Source organism: Myotis davidii, unplaced genomic scaffold (genome assembly GCF_000327345.1).
Source record: "Myotis davidii unplaced genomic scaffold, ASM32734v1 scaffold591, whole genome shotgun sequence".
NCBI lineage: Eukaryota > Metazoa > Chordata > Mammalia > Chiroptera > Vespertilionidae > Myotis > Myotis davidii.
Window position 1 is genome coordinate 3,767,055 of NW_006284340.1, and position 20,240 is coordinate 3,787,294.

The 20,240-nt window shown below is 44.9% G+C and overlaps 1 protein-coding gene across 1 annotated transcript in view; it reads left to right on the plus strand.

The window, feature by feature from the left end:
* ASTN1 (astrotactin 1) overlaps window positions 1–20,240 on the plus strand; it is a 299,182-nt gene that overhangs the window by 127,788 nt on the left and 151,154 nt on the right. The window lies entirely within an intron of this gene.

The following is a 20,240-nucleotide window of genomic DNA, read 5'->3' on the forward strand; positions in this document are numbered from 1 at the left end:
TGTTTTTAACTATGCCATACACAGTAGACTATTATTTAAAAAAAACAACACAGATATGTTAGAAAAGCCTCTTAAAGCAAAATACCTACTAGAGGTGTACACACATGTATGGGAGTAGAGTATGCTTGCGGACATGTCAGGATCAAGTTGGTTTGTGTGGGACTGATATGTAAGACTTTAATAGTTAGTGATGGCTCTTTGCCTTGCTGATGAAGCTAAAGATAGACAAATCATATTAAGATCTCCCCTCATAAAGTCATCTGTGACCCTCTCAAATTTCTGCTAAAGTTTATTATGAATCTTGCCTTGCCCTAGCTGGTGTGGGTCAGTGGTTAGAACATCAGCCCATGCACCAAAGGATCACAGGCTAAATTCTCGGTCAAGGACACATACCTGGGTTGCAGGTTCAGTCTCTAATCCCTGATGGGGCATGTGCAGAAGGCAACCAATCCATGTGTCTCTCATCTATGTTTCTCTTTCTATCTCCCTCCCTCTCACTCACCCCTCCCTACCTTCCACTCCCTTTCTAAAAAAAAAATCAATGGAAAAAATATCCTCAGGTGAGGATTAACAAAAAAGAAAAAAATAATCTTGCCTCTAGGTTTGGCTGATGCCAGTGGACCCTCCTCAAGGTTGCATAGAGGTCTCTTTAGTACATGTGGGGAGGTCAGGTGTATGTGGGGAAGTCTTGATACTGCTTTGCTATTTATGATTCTCCTGATCCTTCTGCTGCTGCTGATGTCCGTGAATAGCAATAGAGATGAGTCAAGTACCTTCTAACTTGGGATGAATCAGATGCTAAGTTTATTGATATATTGGACTGATGCTGACAGCAGGGACTACTTCACAGAGCAGTATCTAGGAACTGCTGGTTTCTGGCTCCTAATCCCAATTACCCTAGAGAAGACGGAGCCATAGGAGATCCCTAAGGGAGACCAGACACAAGATGTTTATTGAAGCATTCCACCTTTTGTTTCCTCTCTTCCTGTGTCTTTTTTGGGAAGGGCTTTAGTACTAAGACACAGGAGGCTTTGGATTTATGAATGAACATGTCAGAATTTGGCATTTATTGACCTTAAACCCATCATTGCACAATGAGGTAAGCAGCCACATAGAGCAAACTCAGAGGGTCCTGCATCCCAGTAATGTTCAGGCACTCTCTGTTCCCTAAATGTCACAGTGTGTGTACATCCAAGGCTTCACCCCAGGCTATCAACTGCCTGTGTCAGTCCCCAGCCCCACTGCCCTCACTGCTCTGCTGATCAGAACAAGCAGCCAGGGGAGGCCCTGGGCTCTCCAGGGCACGGCCACCTTCCTGGGACTGACTCTACTTGGTATTGGGATGGAACAGCAGCAGCATATCCCTGCCAGGCACTGCTCAGAGCTTCTGCAGCAGTGACGCAGGCTGAGAACCCAACTAGGCTCATCTAGACTCCATCTCTCCTCTCCTCAGCAGTGACTAAAGCTGGGCTGAGGACATGTGTGGCCTAAAACCACTGACTTCGAAGTCAGGAGGCTTGGATTAGGGTCCTTTCCAATCGAAAGTCTGAAACCTCAGACAAATTCCTCCACCTCCGTGAGCTTCCATTTGTTCATCTGTAAATGAGTGTTCTCAAAACCTTAGCACTCCCCCCTTTTTTGCCATCTATTTATACAATCTATATTCCTATTTTCTTGATATTTCTATATAAGTAGATTGGCTTTATCTGGCTGAATTTATTTTAATTGTGTCTTAGATGAAAATGTCAACAAAGTCATGGGCTTGATGTTATCATTCATTATTTCCATGGAAGTTCGGAAAAATGCTAGTTTATAAACTAAATAATAAAATGAAAATGTTCCACACTTTCTTTTTTTAAAAAAATATATATTTTATTGATTTTTACAGAGAGGAAGGGAGAGGGATATAGAATTAGAAACAATGATGAGTGAGAAACACCGATCAGCTGCCTTCTGCACACCCCCTATTGGGGATCGAGCCTGCAACCAAGGTACATGCCCTTGACTGGAATTGAACCCGGAACCCTTCTTCAGTCAGAGGGCTTATGCTCTAACCACTGAGAAAAACTGGTTAGGGTAATGTTCCACACTTTCACCGGCCATCAACCAGGAGCACACAGATGGGCATGGCAACTCCAGACCAGATGACCATGCAGGCTGCCTCCAGCCCTCATGTTCTAGGTGGAAGTGGAGACTTAGGGGCACCAGCAATCTCTGGTTATAACAGATTTCAGAGCAATGAGTGAAAAAGCATTATTCCCATCCTCGGAGCAACTCTGCTCTTTTTTTTATCACCCCCAAACCCCACTTATGAACATGATGATGATGATGGTCTGGGGGAAATGGTGGGTCTGTATGCCTGCAGGTGGACTTGATGGAAGTGGTTCTGCCCCGGGAGGGAGCTGGCACTCGCCACTGTGCTGATCCTTTGAAAGGAGTTTGGTGCCTTTGAGCCCTTTCCCATGTCCCACGGGGGCCTCTTTGGGGACACCTGGGTTTGCTGAGCGCTGACCCAGGCACCCTGGTGCTCAGATGGCTCTGCTGTTTGCAGCCATCTTCCGGATGTGTGCCTGGCCATTGCTGACTGTAAGTGCTCCAGGAGCCTCCTGGGACTGGCCTCAGGATGGAGGGGCCCCCAGAGCACATGAGGGAGCAGGTCCACAGGAAGGGCCTCCAGCTTGGGGGATTTCACAAGGAGAACTGTCCCAGGAGCACTGTGGAATCACCTATGGGGACTTGGAGTTCTCAGGAGCGGATGTTGATTCTCCTACTTAAAATGACTTGGCTGAGGCCAGAGGCAGAGTGGCTCCTGTCTAAGTCAGTGTTTTTGTATTTCTTCCTTACCTTACTGCCTCAGTTGCCCTGTGTGCTCTGTTCCTAAGACAGCCATTGTATTTTGGGGGACAGGTGTGCTTTAGAAGAAACAATTACAGCACTCTGACTTGCCAAATAACAATGTAGGGACTCAGAGGGTACCTTCCCTTCAGGTGACCCGGAGGGTTCTGGGGCAGCCTCCACATGCGGCAGGAACAAGTCCAGGCCATATGTCCATCAGGAACACAGGGTCTCCTCAGAGGCACAGACACTCAGCTGCCTCCCTCCCCCTGCTTTCGTCTCCTGCATGCCCCTGTGAGTGCCTTCGCCTCTCTGATCAATCTTGGATCCGATGTCCATTTTTACCGATTTAATCTAACGAAAAAAGTTAGGGTGGGATATGGGCCATGTTACTATTCCTGTGTAATATAGCGAGCACATTCCAAGGGCTGTTTCTACATTCAGACATTTCCCCCAGCATCTGTGCTGCATGTTGCCTCATGTCACTCCAGGCCAGTAGGATTGAAGCAGAAGAACAGTTGAAAGGAGAGTTATTTCACTTGAAAACCATGCACACGCGCACACACACAGTGCATTTCATTATGTAAACTTTCTTATTCACTCTTATTGCCCAGGATCCCCCTTTCTGCACCCTCTGCTCACTGGCCCTCTACCTGCCATGGCTTTGGCATTGTGCCCTGTGCCCTCAGTACCCCTCCGTGCATGTGCAAATCCTATCTACCTTTCAGGTCCTACCTCACCTGTCGCCACCTGGCTACCCTCCCCCTCTTTCATTCAGAGACCGTGTCTGCCCCTTCCTTCCTATGGCTGGGCTGCCAGGGAAGACCCCTCTGAGGCTCTCTCATGGCTCTATTTCCATCCATTGCGTCAGTATTTTGATGTGCCTTTTCCTTCCCTATGAGTCTCTGGGCTCCCAAATGGCAAGATCTGGTCTAAGTCTGATTCATCTTTATATTTCTTACAGCTTCCAGCCCAGTGCTTCACACAAGAAACATCCCCAGTTGGTGTTTGTGAAATGAGTATAATTTGTTTGTATTATGTTTTGTTCTATTTGGTCCTCACAACTGCCTCTGTCTCACTCCCAAGCTTCTGACTTACAGATCTGTCTGGATGTCCCCTGTGCATTTCAAACAACACAGGCCCAGTGAAACCCATCCAGCCTTTCCAAACCCCTCTCCATTTCGTGTTCTCTGCCTCACTTGGTGCAAGGACCACTGAAAGGGTCCCCAGCCAGATCCCCTTTTCCTCCCTCTCCCTCCTCACTTGATCTAGCACTGAGCTCTGATCATTTTATTTTCCAGATGCCTCTAGATTCCTCTTTTCTCTCCCTTGCCACGACCACCACTGATACAGGGCACCCTTGCCTCTCACCAGACTGCTGCAAGGGTATCCTACCTGTTCATTTGACTCTCTTGTTCCCTTCAAAATGTCCCTCTCACTGCCACCAGGCCATTCCTGGGAAAATGTTCCTGAGCAAACACCATCTTCCTGGTGAAACGGCTCAAGCAGTTTCTTCCACGCTGAAGGGCAAATTCCAAGATGGGAAACCTTTCATGATCTGACCCTCTATCACCTACCACTCCTTGCTTTCCACTTTGTCCTAGCCACACTAATCAGCTCTGTCATCTTTCCTACATTCTCCCTATTGTTTAGCACTTCTGTGATTTCACTAATGCTGTACCATTGGCTTCAAGTCTCTCTCAGCTCCTCCACGTGTGGTTATTTCTAATGACACATGAGTTTAAAATCCACCCTGTGACACCCCGCCCCACCCCAGGAAGCTGAGTTGAGTGATCTCTGGTACACTGTCCCACCATTGTCCCCGCCTGGGCATGAGGCTGTCTCCTCTCATGTGAATTTCCTGCATGCAGGGACTATGCATCTTTGGATCCTAGCGGGGCCTGGGCCTTGCCAGGAGCCTAGGAGGGACTGAATGGTCAGCCTATAAGGAAGGCTAGGTAAGTCTGGCACAACAGGAAGCTCAGACTCAAAGAGCTTGAAGGGCTGCCTGACTGGGGAGTAACACTGTGGGGACGAGGACCCAGCCGATGATACAGTGTCCCTTCCTCTGTCCTGCAAGACCTCTGGCCATATACTCAGTTCAGGTCTCCTCTGCTTGTTGTGGCTCCTTTCTCTCCACCAAATCCTCACCTCTCTTCTTTCCTCCACATATTCACAGAAAAGGGACCTCGGGGAAGAATGTCACACACACCAGAGCTGGCTAGGTTACAAAGCCCTCTCTATATATCTATTCAAAAATTTATTTTAGCCCAGCCAATGTGGCTCAATGGTTGAGCATTGACCTATGAACCAGGAGGTCACAGTTTGATTCCCGGTCAGGGCACATGCTTGGGTTGCAGGATCCCAGTAGGCAGTGTGCAGGAGGCAGCTGATGGATGATTCTCTCTCATCATTTATCTTTCTTTCTCTCCCTCTCCCTTCCTCTCTGAAATCAATACAAATATATTAAAAATTTTATTTTAAAATCACACTGAGCAAAATCTCTGTGAAAAACTTTTTGAGTAAAAATTTCAGTTTTTAGTGTTACAGGGCATGGCATAAAGACTGAGGTGGTATTGCTTGGTGTGATAGCATGGAGAAGCCCCCTTCTAGGGCCTAGAGACTGGCAGTCCCTGACCCAGGCTCTGGGCCAAGCAAAACTGTGTCCCCCCGCAAACAAACAAATAAAAAAAACCTCAGGAACACAGCTAATTGTCCTTGGTGACTGCATTCACACTTCTGTAATTGGCAACCACAGTGCCACATCCCCATCAATTGCAGTGTGGCAAGTGATTTGGATACTAATAGTAGGTGGAGTGCTGACATTTGTGACTGGTTTCCTTTTTCCATTCGAGTGGAATCAATGTTATAAATGACCTGTAATCAGGTTTCTCTCACTCAACATGTACCCAGGTACGGCTTCTTGACTGAGAGAAAAATGGAGTCATCGCTGGTCCTGGAAATGCATCAGCCCTCCATGTCCTGTGGTGTCTCCCTGTGGGTACCCTGTGTCTATCATGGCAGAGAAAACTTGAAAACTGCTGGCTCCGACGTTGATTGGCCTGCTTGCTAAGGCAAATGTATTCTCCCCAACTGCAAATGAACTAGAACTTCCTACCTGCAATCAGTCTACAGAAACAAAAATATAAATTCAAATATACAGTGTGAGGCAAAAGTAGATTTCCAGTTGTGAGTACATGAAACAGAGTTTATGCTTATATTATTATTTATTAACTAGTGTCCCAGTGCATGGATTCATGCACATTGAAAGAAAACTAATTAGGAGGAATATTTTAATATCACTGTTTGTCCTTTCTCTATAATAGACGTGTCAACCAAATTCGTGATTGACAATGGCAGATTGAAACACGAGTGCGATTAGCGCCAGTGAGAGCTTTATATGTATCACACATGTGTAAGTCAACTTAGCCTTTTTAGATATAGAATAAACTTGCTTACTTAGACTTGCTTTCTAATTTAGCTAAACTTTTACCAGCTCAGTGAACCACCCCAAGTTCTCTTTCAGGTAATTGTCAGCAACACAACAGTAAATATCAACACAAAGCAGATTATTATTGTAGATCATGAAGGGAGAACAAAGGGTAAAATATTTAACTGTAGCGGTGTTTGGCTATATTCTGCACCGTAAGAAAACCTGATGTCATTTTCAAGTTCCACCATTTCTTACTTCCTTTCAGTTGGGTCAAGTTTCTAAACTTTCAAAATCTCTGTTTTCCGGCTAATGAAAATAAAATAGGATTCTACCGAGTCTCCTATCTACCTACTCCAGGACTTCTGTGAGGATCAAATGAGACGAGGCATGGGAAAATGCTTCACAGACATTTGGTTAAAGTGTAAAATGTTTGCACCTCGCTATAAAGCAAGTCGGGTTACTGGGTTGAAGAAACTCCAAGGAGGCTAGTCACTAGGGAGAGGAAACCAGGCATTGCTACGTGACATCATTACCTGGCACCCACAGCCACCATTTCTGGGCTGGGCTGTACTGTGAGCCTCATTTTGCGACATGGGGTCTTGGCAGTGTTGGCTGCAATTTGGTGGGCTGGCATTCTGGGGTGATGGCGGGGCCTGTGTCCCACTTGGGGGAATTTGACTGTTGGTTTGTCAGCGCCAGGTCCGCAGTGCCGTTTCTTTTTAAAAGGCCAGTATGTATCATGGCAGCTCCTGTGCTGAGCGTCTGCCCCCTGGTGGCCAGTGCACATCATAGCTGCTGGTCGGATGGTTGGACGGACACTTAGGCTTTTATATATATAGATTATTGCATTTTCCATACAAACAACTATAAACCTACTTTGCCCCGTGTGTGTGTGAGTGTGAGTGTGTGTGTGTAATGCATAGATTAATAAAAAATATAAAGCTTTGGTTTCTAAGAGAAGGGACTTTAAAAAAAAAATTACACCATTCCCTTTGTAAAGCATATGTCCAGTTCTCCCTATAATTAGGTATTATAAAATGCAATGACATTCCCGGGCTGGGTGGCTCAGTTAGTTGGAGCAACATTATGTACACCAAAAAAGGTTGCGGGTTTGATTCCCAGTCAGGGCACATACCTAGGTGTTGTGGATTCGATCCCTGGTTGGGATGCGCATGGGAGGCAACCGATCAGTGTTTCTCTCTCACATTGATGTTTCTCTCTCTCTCTCTCTCTCTCTCTCTCTCTCTCTCTCTCTCTCCCTTCCTCTTTCTAAAATCAATAAACATATCCTCAGATGAGGATAAAATAAAATGTGATGGCACATTTCTTTGCCCTCTCTGGGGATGGGACTCTATTCAGGCAGAGGTCTGTGTGGTAAGGTACAGGTAAGTTCTAAGTACAGGTCATTTACTAGAAAAAAAATCCCTGTCCATTGAAAGGTGCACTCTGCCTCCCCAAGCAGGGTGCTAATGGCACAGAAAAGTATAAGTGACACTGAGGTTGGATAAGTCTAAGCCATCACACTTTCTGAAAGCACAGCTAATGTCTTCTGGGTGATGGCTCTGTAGCATGGACCTGCCATTTGAACGTCCTTGTGAGAGAGGAGGCTGACACCCTACTGTCAGCTGACTTCTTCCTTGGGGCAAGGCAGCCAGGGGCCAGTTGAGAGGAGTGAAGATGGGCTTTCAGATAGAGGCCTGGAGTCTGAACTGACAGCGTGTGTAAACATCATGCTATTTATGCTTTACCAACCTTGCCAAGCCATCTGGATGTGCCTCCCTGCAGTTAATCACGCTGTGCACGGCTTGTGGGCGCCAGGCTTCCTGGGCCCTGGGCTGGGCTGGGGCTCTAGAAACTTTTTAACACATGGCCTTTGCCTGCAAGTCTAGAAACAGCAGAATTAGGAGTTAAAGATTAATTCAGAAATGTCCACATATGCTTTAGGGTGTGGGAGAGAATGACATGTCTGAGGATTGAAGAAGTAAGCAAAGTCAGTTTTAGGAAAGAGAGGGAGTTACGCTGGGACTTAAGGGAATGGAGGGAGGGTGAGTGGACATGCTGTGGAGGAGAGCACAAAGGCTCAGGAATAGGCACAGACAAGGCCCCTTCCCCTCTACCAGCTCTAGCTATCTATCTCTCTCTCTTCCCCGCCTTCCTCCCAACCTCCTTTTTATTTCTCTCCCTCCCTTACAATAGAGCTGAATGTTAAGAATAGAACAAGTAAATCGGCACAATTAAAAACTAGAAAAATTAAACCCTGGAACAACTGTGATCTGAATTAAGTCGTCATGCTGTTAACAGGTTGGCTGGGAATGGCCCTCATGGGGTCAGGAACACATGCCCACCCCAGGTGCAGATTATAGCATTGGCTGGGCAGGTGATGTGTGTCTCATTACTTGCTTTGGAAGCAAGAAACCCTGACCTTCTTTCTATCACGTGAGTGTCTCTTGCCCGATCGGACTGACCTATGGATTCACTCTTCATCATCAAGCTCCTGATTAGTAAATCAAAACAATACCAGTGTTGGGCTTTTTGTCTGTACCCAAGGGGGCAGTGCAGAGCTGGGACTCAGCTTCCAGCTTCCCTTTGCTCTGGCCCATCCTTGCTGACGAGCCTGGACCTGTGCCCAAGTTCCTGGCTTATGTGCCTAGCATCTGGCCAGGAACAGAGTGAGCCCTGGTCAGCTCGGAAGAAATCAGGCTTACAGGTGCCAGGATCTCTACTCTACCTTATCACCCCACCCCCCAACTAATGCCAAATACAAGAGAAAAAAACTAGAAAACTAGGACAGAACTGACAGCATGTGGTGAGGGGTGGGTAGGGTGCCAGGGAGGGAGGAGGCAGGGCAGGGCAGTGTTTTATTTTTTTGTGTGTGTGTGTTTTTAAATTAATGATGAGAAGGATTTGAAGACTTGTACAATGGCTTTCCTAGCGAAAATGTAATTAGTTGAAGACAATTTGCCGCTGATGTTGGAGCTGGTGGGTTAACGAAGCCTGCCCTAATGAGAACAGCAGTGTCTTTCAGAGCTGCCTTCACAAACCAGGCCTCTCCCAGATTGGGGCTTGATTAGTTCCAGAAAAAAATTGAATTCTAATAATTTAAGGCAGGGTAGGGGGAGGAATAAGAGCTACAGCACTTTGTGCTTGGCCCAGGATGAGACTCTTGTAACTGTCAGTCTTCTCTCTCCCAACCCCCTTTGATGCCAAAGTTTGCTGGCAAGGAATAGGTCTTGGAAGGGATTTCAGTGTATGATGTGCTAATTGTACATGTACGTCATCTCCTCTAGTCCTTAATTCCCTCTTGGGTTTTTTCTCCCTCGGATTTTTTTTAGCTCTAATATGCATCTTCCTTGGATGCCAAAATTGAGTTACAGCTGGAGTGTTATAGGGATGTGACTGTGGATGCTCACTGTTTTCCTCAGTGTTGTGGGTCAGATCAGTGACAAGTTCAAGGAGGTTTGTAAGCAGAAAGCAATGCAGATGAGTTTTGTTAGCCTCTGTATTTGACCAACATTGAATGACTTGCATTGGGTATGACCACTACCCTTTGGTACCTAACGCAAAAACTGACCTGCAGGGTTTCTCCTACCTTCTCCAAATCTGTTGGCCAGCAGTTTGTTGAGTTGCAGTTCCCAGTTTCCCTGAAAGTGTTCACATTCAAGGTTTTCTTCCCAGTCTGTCTCCTACATGTGTTGTTACATTGTGGAAAACATCTACCATTCCTCTTAGGTCTCTGATCCCAGAACAAGGAGTTGCAGACAGCAAATAGACAGCAAAATCGTGTGCATGGGTGGCAGACTGCTCTCAAGGAAATGAGTGAGCATCAGTTGCCTGTAGACCCTGGAGACAACAGAGTTCACTTAGAAAACATCTACTTAAGAACAGATCTCTCTATAGGTTTTCCCTGCCTGTTTCAAAATGACAGTCTGACAAGTATGGTCACCCATGGCACAATTAAATTATTGCTTGAAATTATGCATTTGGTCAACCCAATGATAAGCTTAACAGAAAAAGATTGGGGCTTCTGTGGCAGGCAGTGTAGACAGTTCTGAGTATGGATGTTTGGGAATCCTCATTTGCATAACCACAAGAGTTATGTGTGTAGGAGCAAGGCCATTCAGGGCTTAATTTAAAGAATATGGGAAGTTCTAGAATCAGGGCCCAGACTACAGTGGTGGGCCCCTTTCTACTCATGGTCATGGAATACATAAGTAAGATCAGTGGTTGAATCTTTGGCCTCATACTACTGCATAAACTTGGGCAAGTTATTTAACCCCTCTTATCCTCTGTTTCCTCATTTAAAAAATGGAAATAGTAATTCTGCTTATAATTGTGGGTAGGATTAAATAAAATAATGAATGTAATTCACTATGTGTTCTGTTTGGCACATGGTAAGTTACAAATGATAGTTATTATCTCTCCAATATGTGATATGTAAAAATAAGGCAATTTGTGCCTACAATAGCAAAATAAAGCAGGAGTCAGGGAAGGAATTGAGCACATAGGCTGGATTGCTGTAGGAAGCGGAGAAAAGCTTTCACACAGGTTTGTAGCATTTAAGATATTCACAAAACTAACCATCAGCTATGTATGACTGTCACCTCTCTCAGTAGAGGGACGGTGCCATTGGAGATCCCACTGTGAGAGAAGACCAGGAATGACTCCTAAGCAATGACACACCAGACCTAATGGCAACTATGAAGATAAGGTTGTACTTCTCTGTGTGGCACAAGAATGTGACCAAATCCCACACAATGTGAAGGGCCTTCCACCTGTCCCAACTGTCATCTCTGAAAAGTACAGCCATTAAGGGCCCATCTCAGTCTGTATTTGGGGAAGAAACAGACCTTTTAAATCTTCACTAGTTCAGAGAGTGACATTGGCAATTATGTACCAAATTCAGAGAAATCTTGACGTTTTGAATCTCTCTTCCCTTGTGTTCCCAATTGTTTTCATCTGAAGCCTTGTAACCCCCCCAGGGCACTGGAATCCCCTCACCTCCCCAGGTACCTTGCCTAAGGTCTGCCCTCAGTGACTAGTCTTGAATAGTGATTTTTATTTGCTCAGCTCCAGCTGCTGCCCACGAAGTGACTATATCTCTGAGACCTTCTCTCTTCCCCTTGAGTTGGATTGTCTGACTGTGAGGAAATGGGGGGAAGAAGGATTTAACAACTCCATTATGTTCAGAGAGAAAGAGGGTTAAAGTCTAATGGTCATTAGCATATACTGTGCCAGCTGCCTCTTCTGTTACTTGTTCAGTAATTCCCGTAACAGTTGGTCCTAATGGAGCAGATTATTGTTATTATTTTATTTCATGAAGATCACCTACTGCATAAAAACGAAGAGGAAAGGAGGAAGGGAATGTGGCCAAGAGTAGGCATTGAGTGTTACCCAGCTGGAGTATTTCTTTATTGGCTTCATGCTTGGCTTGTGAAGATTTGCAGGGCTGATGCACAAAGACCATGGAGGCAGCCTGTCTCATGCAGCTCTGCCCTGGGTTTGCTGAGACAGCGACCTGGGGTGCTTTTGCTTTTGTGTGGACCCTTTTATCTCTTAGCCCTGTGGTTGGCAAACTGCGGCTCACGAGCCACATGCGGCTCCTTGAGTGTGGCTCTTCCTAAGCCTTAGGAGTACCCTAATTAAGTTAATAACAAGAAATCTGTACCCATGGTGAACCCTCCCTGAGTGTTTAAAACTGGCATCACACAACGCTCTAGGCCAGCGGTTCTCAACCTGTGGGTGGGTCGACCCCTTTGGTGGTCGAACGACCCTTTCACAGGGGTCGCCTAAGACCATCCTGCATATCAGATATTTTACATTACGATTCATAACAGTAGCAACATTACAGTTATGAAGTAGCAACGAAAATAATTTTATGGTTGGGTCACAACATGAGGAACTGTATTTAAAGGGCCAGAAGGTTGAGAACCACTGATCTAGAGGGATGTGAAGACTTCAGCTTTGCCCCGTCACCTGATTCCTCACTGCTGCCAGCTCTGCAGGAGGCTAGGCCACTCTTTGGAATTAGGTGATCTATTAGGGTCGCCTTGGACCTAGAAAACTCATCCCATAACAAGCTGCTTCTCTCTCACCCTACTTCTCTCAGCGTCAGTTGGCCTTAGCATTCTCATTAAACGATAGACAGGTCAAATCAAAGGACAGGTCCCTGAAGCTGCTAATGATTAGACAGCTCTGAGCAACTTATGAGCAAATGCACTCCTTTGCTTTTGCTCTGGGACAGAAAAGTGAAGGCTCTGAGGCAAGAAAAATCCCCAAACCAAAAAAGCAGCTCTATAAAAAGAATCTGAAAGAACAACTTGAAATAGCCCAGGCTGACTCCAGCACACTAGCCTCCGGCCACTTCCCTGTAGGGCTTCAGGCTGTCATAAGATGAAACTCCTGAAGTCTTATGAAGAAACTGAAGACAAACTTTCCAGATTAAAGACATAGGTAATGATCAAACCTAACAGAATTAAAACTTTTAGACCTAGAAACAAAAAAGTAAAGCTGTACAGTTGAGTTTCCTCCTGAGAAAACTCCATGCTCTTGGCTTCTTTGTTTGGAAGGGCCCTCAAATGTCAACCTGCCTGACCTGGAAGACCCTTATTCTTAGAGTGTGCCTCTTGCTTATGGAAAATTGCCTGGTCCCTACCTTTACCCAACAAATTACATTTTAGTGAAAGGGGATATTGGAGAGACATCCTATTTCTTTCCTAAGCTTTGGATACTTGATCTAGAAGAATGGGGAAGAGGTTTTGAAGCAGCTCACGACAGCAGGCTGCATTGGCATCATGCCCCAGTGAGAGGCTAACCTGGCAGGCGGGTCTGTCCCCTGCCAGTGGGATGTGCAATTCACGTCAGAAGCCCCAGAGGACATATTGAGGCCTCCTAATTAATGTGGTGGCCCATGGCAACTGGAAGGCATTTCCACACGATTAAAGACTTCTGAAAGCCCCCAAGGGGAGGTAATGTTCCTAATAATTTATAAATTGAACTCTGTACTTAATATGCTTAAAGTGTTTCTCTTGTCTTCCATTTGGGAAGGAGACGGGTAGGGGATAATGGATTTCTATTCACCAGCCATCACAGAAAAGAGAATTTGCCGGAAGAACAAACCAAGGAGCTTTCTCTTCTAGTTTAGGTGATGCCTTCTGGCAGTAAAAGGAGCCTCAAGGTCAAGAATTTGTTACTATAATTTCAATGACATCATCTGATTTCATAGGCCTTATTATGCCTTTGGGGAAGTGGGTAGGTTGGCTTATGGAGACTTCATTGGCCCACCTTGGAAGGAGAGGGCCTGTTATTTCCGTGGTCTGCAGTTTCTGGCTTTACTGGGCAGGAATTTCTCACAGACATGTTCTCTACCATCGGTTTACCTCTTTCAAGTTACTTCCAGTTCTACAGGGACCAGTATTACACTCAGGACATGTTCAGGTTGGAAGATTCAGGTCTTTCAATCACTTAATTTGATAGATGAAGGCCTCAGGTAGCTCCAGAAAGTTATGCGCTATCATTCCACTGGTTAGCCCTGCTGTTTTATTGGTGATGTTCATGTTATTAGTAATTTGGGTCTGGTTTTCCATTGGGCTCATAGAAACACAGGATTGGATGAGACTTTGAAAAGTCACCTATCTACCTCATTCATTCCTTATCCCTGGCTCATTTGAATGTAGATTAGAATATAGCCAGCACTGCCCATGTGGGCATTAGTTTTTCTCCTCTTGGTCTGTTTCCTTTGAAAACCAGAGACAAATGTGAGTGATCATTGTCATACATGAGAGGGGACCTGTGCCCAGACCTTCGGGTTTGTTACTGGGGAGAAATAGTTGATGTGAGCCACCAAACTTGTCTATTCGAATCTTATTTTGTTAGCCACCCTTTAATTCCCTTTGGAATATCACTGGAATTCAGTATGTCCAGTTGTCTTGAGGGATAATTAATTATGTCTCAGATTCACTCCTCTGGTTCCTCCTAGGGTGAAACAGCTTTGAAATGTGAGCTGATTAATTGGCTGTAGTCCCTTGACAGATGGTAGCTGGAAACAAATTTCAGCTTTTCCACTTCTTTGCCAAGGGTTCACAAAATCCAGGTGACATCCTAAGTGTTGATGACATTGATAGATCCAGATTCTTTATTTTGAGATCTAGGGATCATATGACACTGATTTGGGGTAAGAGGATTCCTCTCACCCCTGAGATGATACCTAGAGTACCATCTAGTCCAAAGTCTCTTTACCTGTCCCAGTTTCTTCTCTTGGAAGAAGAAGAGTAATGACTGCCTTCTAGCCCCTGTGAGCTGTTTTTATCTTCCTTTGTGCCTGCATTTACCTTTAAAAATGAGTATTACATATTATTTTCTCACTCCAGTGTAAACTCCATGAGATTAGGATCTATACTTGTATTAGTAATGGCAGAATCCCCATAACAGTGACCACTAGAAAAATGCATTGTTAAAGTGAGTCGGTACTTGGTGAATGATTGAGGAATTAATTGAATGAATGAGTCACATAAGCAACTGACTTATATAAGCTTTGCTTGCAGGCCCATAGAAGATGTCCATATTGAAATATACTCAAAGTTTACCTCTACTTCTCTCCTTCCTTCCGTCTCTTTCTTTTACAATTATTGAATACTTGCTATATGCCATGCACTGGGCTTAACCCTGGACCTTGGTGGCTCCTGCTCTCATGAAGTCTAAAACTTAGATGAGATTGACAAGCAAATCAAAGGTAAACATCCTTGTGGTTAGAGTCATATGGAGGGTTCTATGGGCAATTCAGCGAGATTAGGGAATCATATTCTGAGATTATGGCACTAAATTCACTTTGAAGGGCAAGGAGGAGTTAACTAAGGGAGGGAGACGTGACCCATACCCAGAACCAATACACAGGTCAGATAATGAGATGGCCTTGTGGTTGACCTACATGACTGGGCTAAGCATAGAAGGGAGATCTGCCAAGCATGATCTATCCCTGGGCAATCACCATCGGTGTTATATAAAAGATTCTAAAGTCTGCAAATTACCTGACAAACCTCATGCTATTCTCTAGGGTAAGTGCTGAAAATGTCAGTGTCATAATAAAATAAAAGCCGATTTCATTTGTTTGATCTCTGTTAAAGCCAGTAGAAACGATTTATTGATTTTTAAAGAAAAACATATTTTTAAATGCCACTTTTTTTGCAAGCAACTTGTTAATAGATGTGGAATTCTCATATACCCCAAATGCACTTCTAGTTACAAAATGTTCAGTGTTGAGGAAAATCAATAGAATAATCAGAAAACTCATGGAAAGATGAACAAAGAGCAAAATAATTTCATATCATGCAGTCTGTGTTGTTATTATTTTTTTAAATATGTTTTTATTGATTTGAGAGAGAGAAGGGGGGAAAGGAGAGAGAAACATTGATCCATTGCCTCCTGCACGCCGCCTTCTAGGGATTGAGCCTGAAACCTGGACATGTGCCCTGACTGGGAATTGAGCCTGTGACCTCTCAGTGCATGGAACAACACTCAACCAACTGAGCCACACTGGCAAGGGGTATATTTTAAGATTCATAGTTTGCACCTTGTTTCACTTGGATCCAGATGTTTCTTAATTTTGTTTTGTTCTTAATGCCATAAAAGCAAACTAAGACACATAAATGAAGAATATGCTCTGAACACAGCTAAGGTATTACAGAAACTCAGAGCCAGAGTCGCGTGTGTGAAGAACTCTTAGCACTTTCTATAGATCCATTATGTTGTCACGTGCTCATGCTCACATTCAGGTGGAAGTCTGTTTGGAGTTGAATGCATGGAGCAGGTCTGTTCCTCCCAACAGACTTGGCTTTTGTCAGACGAGAAGATATGGGCAATTTTCCTTTCTTTCTTCGACTTGGTTATCAGGAAGCTCCTAGCTGCAGCTCATGGCCCAGGCTTTCTTTCCATTCCACTTGCCCCACCTCTTTGTTTCATTAGATGATTTGAAAGAAAATCCTAGATCATATGTGTTTTTTACTGAAACTGCTGAAAAATCCTCTGTGGAAGTATGAGAGATCACAAGTAATGATAATATCAAAGAACTACAGTTTATCATAGGACTGTAAAAGTAATCAGAGGTGAACACTGGATTTCCAAGTTGTCTCTGTAAAAAGTGATCAGGAGGCTACACTTGTGCCTTTTTCTAGTATAGTAGAGAGAGAGAGAGAGAGTGTGTGTGTGTGTATGTGTTTAGCCTACCTATGACTTTCTTTCTGGATAGGGCAGATAAGCAATTCAGAGGAATTTTTGTATGGTGATTTTACAAATCATTATTATAAAATATTAGTATCAAATTACATAATATCGCATAGCATTATGTATGTGTAGTATTATCCTATATAATAAAAGTCCAGGGACCAAATGGCAGAATAATCAAAACCACCACTTGACCAGTAACTATAACGTGCACTGACCACCAGGGGGCAGGTGCTCCATGCAGGAGCTGCCCCCTGGTGGTCAGTGTGCTCTCACAGTGGGAGGGCCACTCAGCTGACCAGGATGAGAGGCGCTTCCACAGCAGGAGCAGCCGCTCAGAGGGCGGGTCCACAGCCCCTTGGCTGACCTGGGTGAGTGGCGTTCCCACAGCAGACTAATCCCATAGGCCACGCCCCCCACTAGTGCATGATACCCGTGCACTGGGCCTTTAGTGTATGTAATAATCTATAATCGATAAGCTGTATCAAAATGTTGTGCACCTTCCACAAATCTGGATTCTAGAAGCAGAGAAACTACCCCACAACATCAGTGAGTATCTGAGAATCTTCGCTCCGGGGCCTGTGCTATTTCACCTGGTGTCTGGAACTCATTCTTGGTAACTGATTATTAAAGAGTTGAGATAATCAGGAATCACTTACTCTGAGCAGAGGAAATGTTTTGCCAGCACAAGTTAGAGATGCTAAATACACTGGTTTAGCCAAATGAAAATGTGTGTTCTAGCTTCCTTTAAGTCATCATGTTTTTGACAAAATAAACATAAACTAGTCCTGAGTGCCTAGGCGGACACGTGGAAATGGCAATTTCACATTAACCTAACCAAACAGTCCCATGAAAGAGGAGTGAATGAGAGTCTTGGTCTAGAGCCAATTGGGCACTGTCTAGCTTTGCCGTTTCTCTGGGCCTTGTTTCTTTGTCAGAAAATGAGGAACTGAACCTAGAGATTTTCAGTGAGTCTCACAGTTGAACCAGAACACAGATTTCTTTGTTGAAATTCAACTAAGTTGAGGGCCTAGCAGCGGTTCTTAACCATTGTTCAGCGGTTGTGAACAATGAAAATACATCCTGCATATCAGATATTTACATTACGATTCGTAACAATAGCAAAATTACAGTTAGGAAGTAGCAATGAAAATAATTTTATGGTTGGGGGTCACCACAACATGAGGAACTGTATTAAAGGGTAGTGGCATTAGGAAGGTTGAGAACCACTTCCTCCAGGCAGGGAGCAATGTATGACCTGAAAATGGGAGTGTGGATTTCCCACTGCTGATGGGTCCTAAGTGGAACACCTTGTGGGTGCTTAGTCCAAGGACGTGTGTTGATGACAGTGCTGTCTGACCCACGGTCAGCTGGATGGGCACTTTGAACAGTTCCTCTTTTCCTTCAAGAAGTTAGGATGGATGTAGGAGGAATTAGGATTATGATATATATGCCAGGAATGAAACTCATTCAGGATGACTGTGGTCACGTGGGCTAGAGTAGGGATTCTGAAGTAGCAGTCTCTTTGTTCCCATTTCAGTCCTAGTCATATGCTGTGTGACTTTGGGCAAGTTGTGTTTTACTGTGTGTTTTTCTCTCTGTGCCTTAGCCTTTTCAATGTAAAATAGGGAGCATGTAATCTAATTAAATAGTTTAACTCTACCCCTTAGAGTTAAAAGTGTGGAGCAATTAAAACAAATGTCTGATACACAGTAAGACCCCATAATAGACAACTGTTCTCTTTTTATCCCTGCATTAGAGGCCCAATGCACAAAATTCGTGCAAGGGGCTCGGCCCTCACAGCCCCAGCCAGCCCCAGCCTGCCCTCGCAGCCCCTCTCAGTCTTGGCCAGCCCTCGCAGTCCCAGCTTCGTCCAGAAGGTCGTCCGGACGGTCATCTGGAAGGATGTCCAGACGGACATTCTGCTGTTCAGTCTAATTAGCATATTATCTCTTTATTATATAGGATAATATCAAGAAAGAACCTAATACTGATCTTCCAGCCCTGCAGTGGCCATCTGAAAGGAGAATTGGGGGCAGGGGGGAGGGGCGAGTGGAAGGGGCTCCCGAAACGTCTGTGTGTGCAGGAAAGATGGTGTTTAAACCATTCCTCAGAGATGGATGTTTATGCTACTCTTAGAGCTCTTTAGGGAATGAAATTACCTCTTGCTTGCACAGACCTAATTCAGTGTCTGACAACTTTTCTCACTCTGCAAGTTTTTCTTCCTGTGTGGTTTAGTTACCTATTGTTGCAGTTTCAGTTTGGGGTGAAGGAAAGGATATGGGTCTGACTCTGAGACACGGGTTGGTCTGTGGAAAACCTATTGGGTTGGACTCAGCATTCCCTCTCTGCAAACTGGTGCGGGCTCAGATATATCTCTTTTGAAGCCCCAGAGGCTTTGTGTGCACGTCTTCAGGACCCTGGATGGAGGGTGGAGGACAGGGCAGCAGAGAGTCAGCAAGGAGCCAGGATTCATGGCTGTGGACTCTCACCCCAGCCATAACCTGAGCAGCTTCATGTTTATGCTTGCTCTGTACTTGCATAAGAGATTTCACTAGGAGAAGGAGTTCCACAGATAAAAGAGACATTTGAAAACCTGGAGGCCCCAATAAGCCACCTGGTGTGACCTGTCACTTGGCAGCTACTCTGTTGCTTCTTGTCTCAGCTCCTCTGTGCTGCCTGTTCAAAAGTTTCAACATCGTGTGTGTGTGAGTGTGTGTGTGTTTCGTGTATGTTTTTGTGTGTTTGTGTTTATGTGTGTGGGGGGTATTTTGTGAATGTTTGTGTGTGTGTGTGTTGTGAATGTGTGTTTTTGTACATGTTTGTGTGTGCGCTGTTGGTATATGTTTGTGTGTGTGTGTGTATGTGCATGCACATGCTTCTTTGTTCACAGTGATGATAGGAGAGGGAAGGTAAATGGAAAGATTTACGGGGAGAGAAACTTTATAAATCCAAGACATAATGATTATGAGATTGGAAAAAGTCCCCTTTAAGAAGTATGGGGGAATAATATTGACTCAGCCTGTGGGGTTTTCATTTCCAGCCTGTATGACGGGGCTACAGTGATTGAAACCCAAGGTTGATCAAGAGAGGAGCCATGTGGCACACCCCCACGTAATGAAATAGGTTTGGAGAGACATGGACCAAATAAAGGAGTGGTTACAGTTGTACACAGGACAATTTATGTCTTCTGGGTGCTGAGCAGCACAGGCTTGCCAGACTTTTCCTCCCAGCCCTGTTCTGGGTCGGTGTCCAAGGAGGGGCTCGATCTCAGAGCACTGCATCCTGATCTCTGACAAACTCACAGCTCCTGGTATTTAAGTTATGGCTTCAGAGGGTAGTCTTGGAGCATAAGGTTCAGAAGAAAACTCTCCTGCCAGCCTGACTCTAGGGCAGGAGTCTTGATCTCTTCCCTGGAGATGCAGTGAGAATGGGAGCATCACTGTGGCCAGTAGGAGTGGGAGGCGGCTATCTCCCAGGTCAGTGGTGACCCAGAGGTCATGTCAGATGGTAAGGTTCCTGCACACACTTGGATAGAAACTTCCCTTTAGATTGGTCCATGGTCTTCCTGCTGGGCAGTCACTTTGATGGAGATATTTAAGGTTAGGCTGAGGATGGCCTTGATTCTGTGGGTTACACTCTATTGGGCACTTTACACTATTACCTAACTTAGTCCTGACCACCACCCTGTGGAGGTGTCTCTTCTCCATCACACAGATTGGGAACCTGAGGTTTTGAATTTAGAGGACTCACTGAT